The sequence below is a fragment of the Erpetoichthys calabaricus genome, chromosome 3 (genome assembly GCF_900747795.2).
Source record: "Erpetoichthys calabaricus chromosome 3, fErpCal1.3, whole genome shotgun sequence".
Classification (NCBI taxonomy): domain Eukaryota; kingdom Metazoa; phylum Chordata; class Cladistia; order Polypteriformes; family Polypteridae; genus Erpetoichthys; species Erpetoichthys calabaricus.
In genome coordinates this window covers 200,862,342-200,866,501 of record NC_041396.2, presented here as the reverse complement: position 1 = coordinate 200,866,501, position 4,160 = coordinate 200,862,342, and the positions used below count along the sequence as shown (strand labels likewise).

The following is a 4,160-nucleotide window of genomic DNA, read 5'->3' as shown; positions in this document are numbered from 1 at the left end:
ACTCGATTACTAACCATTTCAATCAATATTTATTGTATTGTATTGACCCCCTTCTTTTGACACCCCCTGCACGCCCAATCTACCTGGAAAGGGGTCTCTCTTTGAACTGCCTTTCCCAAGGTTTCTTCCATTTTTCCCTACTAGGTTTTTTTGGGAGTTTTTTTCTTGTCTTCTTAGAGAGTCAAGGCTGGGGGGCTGTCAAGAGGCAGGGCCTGTTAAAGCCCATTGCGGCACTTCCTGTGTGATTTTGGGCTATACAAAAATAAACTGTATTGTATTGTATTGTATTTAGTGAAATGATGTTCTTAATCTCTCATAGATTATGGTTTTTTTCATAAAAAATGCATTTTAAAACTTTTTTTTTAAAATGTACATTGGAAAGACCTACATATAAAATACAATAGTTTTACATGACAGGACATGATTTTTTTTTTTTTTATTTTACATTTTGAATTGTTTTTCTTTTTATGGAGAGATATTGATAAATTAACATGAGACACCTCTTCTGTTCAGGGTCAAAGTGACCCGCTGACTTAAAATCAAGACATCAATCAATCAATGAGTCATGAGGATTAGTATCAAAGTAAACTTTATTTAAGCGCTGTTTTTGAACTAGAAATGAATAAAATAACCAAACAACAAAATAAGAGATTACGCAATATGAACACGGTGTGTGTGTATGTGTGTCTGTGAGTCTCCACAGCACACAAGTGACATGTCATCACATTGTGATAGTAAACACTGTGCAATGTTTAGAACCAGAAATACACAAAAATTGATAGGTGGAAATGAACAAGGTGCATGTGTATGCATCTATACAGCTCAGATAGATAGATAGATAGATAGATAGATAGATAGATAGATAGATAGATAGATAGATAGATAGATAGATAGATAGATAGATAGATAGATAGATAGATAGATAGATAGATAGATAGATACTTTATTAATCCCAAGGGGAAATTCACAAACTCATGAGGGATATGTCATCACAGTGTGCTTTGTGCAAATGAATTTTGCACATTTCGCACAGGTCACACTCGTCTTGACATCATTAGATGGCTTGCAGACCTGAAACCTCTTCGTCTTCCTTTTTCCCCCAGCCGCAGCCTGGAAAGAAGAGGACAATGATTACTATGTATTTTTGCTGATCCGAAGACGCACACAACATGCTCTCACACAGACACACATGCACACACACACACTTACCTCACGCACTGGTGTACTAGGTGAAGTCCTCTCCTGGATCTCCCTCACTGTAGCTGCAGCAGCTGGGGTCCTTGGCATGTGCTGCCTCCGTTGTATATGCGGTACCACAAGTGCTTTCCCCAGCTCCTCAAGGAAGAGGCTCCTCCTGTACAGCTTTGACATGTTCCACTCAGGAAGGATCTCCATCCAGATGACAAATACGTAGGCTGATACATCAATCACATTGTGAAAGATGACCAGCAGCCAGCACACAGTCATTTGCTTGGGTCTGTAGTTGTCCACCCCCTCTTTGGTAGCATTGTAGTCTAGGATCATATTTGGTTTCTGGTCCTCTCGTGCAATTATTTTAGCATTTTTGTGCAAAGTGCTCATGAGCACAATATATTTCCCCTTTTTGGGGCAGTAAGACACTAAAGCTGTGATGTCTGTGAAGGTAAACATGGAAGACTGAGGGGCCCTGTTCTTGGTTACCAGCAGCTCAGCAAGAAGTTCAGCCCTGTTCTTTCGGTCAAGTTGTAGCTTGTGAAAAAATTGTCACAGGTGCCCCCTTGTGACCTTGTGTCATATTAAGCACGACCCTCATACCCTGATTCTTCTCTGGGGGTCCTCCAACCAGCTTTCCAGTGTAAACCTGCATGTTCAATGTATAGCTGGTGATTGCATCACATGCTTTTTATGCTGTATTTAGCTGGTTTGGAAGGCATATATTGCCTAAATGGGCAGCAACCCCTGAATGCTACTAGCCTTTTATTAGGGCCTGGGCTATAGAGTAGTGGAAGTTGCTCTACCCACTTGTCCCACACTGTCCTAATAGCTGCCAGCTTGTCTGTCTTCTGTCTGACAGCCCTTGTCTTCTTGATTATCAAATCGGATTACTCTGGAGAAAATATGAAAAGTGTACGGCATGGTGGCGCAGTGGTGGCATTGCTTCCTCGTAGTAAGGAGACCCGGGTTCGCTTCCTGGGTCCTTCCTGTGTGGGTTTCCTCTGGGTGCTCTGGTTTCCTCCCACATTCCAAAGACATGCAACTTAGGTGCATTGCCAATTCTAAATTGGCCCTAGTGTGTGTGCTTGGTGTGTGGGTGGGTGTGTGTGTGTCCTGCAATGGGTTGGCGCCCTGCTCAGGATTGGTTCCTGCCTTGCGCCCTGTGCTGACTGGGATTGGCTCCAGCAGACCCCCGTGACCCTGTGTTCGGATTCAGCGGGTTGGAAAATGGATGGATGGATGGAAATATGAAAAGTCTCCAGAGACATTGTGGCATGAAATATAGCCCTGCCCGTCTCTACATCCCACAGACTGGCTGTTGATTCATCCTTTGACTTATAGACCCCAGCCAGGATGAGGACCCCCAAATATACATGTAAATGCATTTTATCCAGCTCCTTCCACTTCTCCCCCAAAACAAGCCTTCCTTCTAGATTAGTCATTTCGAGAATGATTTTCTGCATTGAGTTGGGCATGTCCAGCTCAAAAGCTGACTTGATGTCTGTCACACGAGTCACTGCCATCCTAGTTAGCCCTGGCACTTTATTATGTTTTCTGCAGAGTTTTGCCTGACGTATATTTGGGGATGAAGACAACTGTATTTCACCATTTTTGATGTGAATGTCTTGCTTGGAGGAATATGAATAGCTGTTTCCTCATTTGGTTCATAATCAGAATCATCAGACACAGAATTGACCTGAAGATGGTCTTCATCTTCAGACACATCCTTCTCTATTTCACGTTCATGATCAAAGATGAGTTCCAGACCCTCCAGGGCTATCACCTGTTTATTTCTGCTGCTCATTTTGTAAAGCTCTGACAGAGATTATATCATATGTAGCTGCAGAGTGTAATGTTGGTAGGAATCCCTTGCAGAGAAGGGATTTTGCTCCCTCCACTGCTGAGTGTTCAATCAATGTGGGTGGAGTTTGCCTACTGGAACAGAAAAGGTTCCTGTCAAAAGTCATAACAACACCTGCATTCTCGCACTTTACTGATGAGGTCAATAGAATAGGGAGAGGGTGTGTGTGTGATTGGAGTGAAATATGTTTCACAGTTGCAAAGAAACAAATAGTATTTGACACTTCTGACCCCTTTAACCTCCACTTTGACTGCCGGGTCAAATTCACCCAAACAGCATCTATGTAATATAAATATGTGTCAGGGTGGTTGCAACTATGTGAAATGAACCATTTCCATTTTATATGTTGATTAAACTTATTAAGCCAAGCAGAAGAAGTTTCATACTCAAAAAACACTTTTAACTATTTTTGTTTTATTATTTACCTTTAAAATTGGTCAATTTGACCCGCTACATAACAGGAGGGCTAAAGTAGAGATGTAATTAACACTCTCAATTTCAATTGCTTATCTGGAAAGACATCATGTGCTAAAAACACTTTTGAGAAAATGACTCCACAATCCAAGAGCAACCAGTCCCATACAATAAAAGTGGGCAGCAAGTAAATGAGTAGGCAAATATCAAATAAGACCATTAAAATATTAATGAATTAGCCACGCTGTAAGTAAACAGGGGTCACAGCTTTGCAATCATCAGCTATAGAAACTGAATATGGCCAACAGCAGAAGAGCAACACTTAGTAATAAGAAGTGCAAGAGTAAATGAGGTAATAGAGGTAAAGGAGGATTGAGAGCACTGGGTTGAAGTGGGGGTACATTAGCAGGGATGATAGGCAAAGTGTTTGCAAGTTGATTTGTTGTTATTTTAGTGTTACTGCTTGCTTGTTGGCACAGTCCACTCAAGTTTATTCTAATCCGTTGATTGCAGCCTCATCCATGACTGAATCAGTTACAGTATAATAAATCTTGTCATTTGTCTCCTGTTACTTTGAAATACATTCTTATTTTCCTATATGTGGTCTGTGCAGTGGTGGGCGGAGGGGGTTGTCTGCCCCGGGTGGCACATTTTTGGGGGTAGCATTAGTGGCCAAAAGAGTCAGTACAAT

At 41.6% G+C, this 4,160-nt stretch overlaps 1 pseudogene; it reads right to left on the bottom strand.

Annotated features, from left to right (window-relative positions):
• Window positions 1-1,134: 1,134 nt before the first annotated feature.
• LOC114649408 (uncharacterized) lies at window positions 1,135-2,998 on the bottom strand (annotated as a pseudogene).
• Between the last annotated feature and the right edge of the window lie 1,162 nt (window positions 2,999-4,160).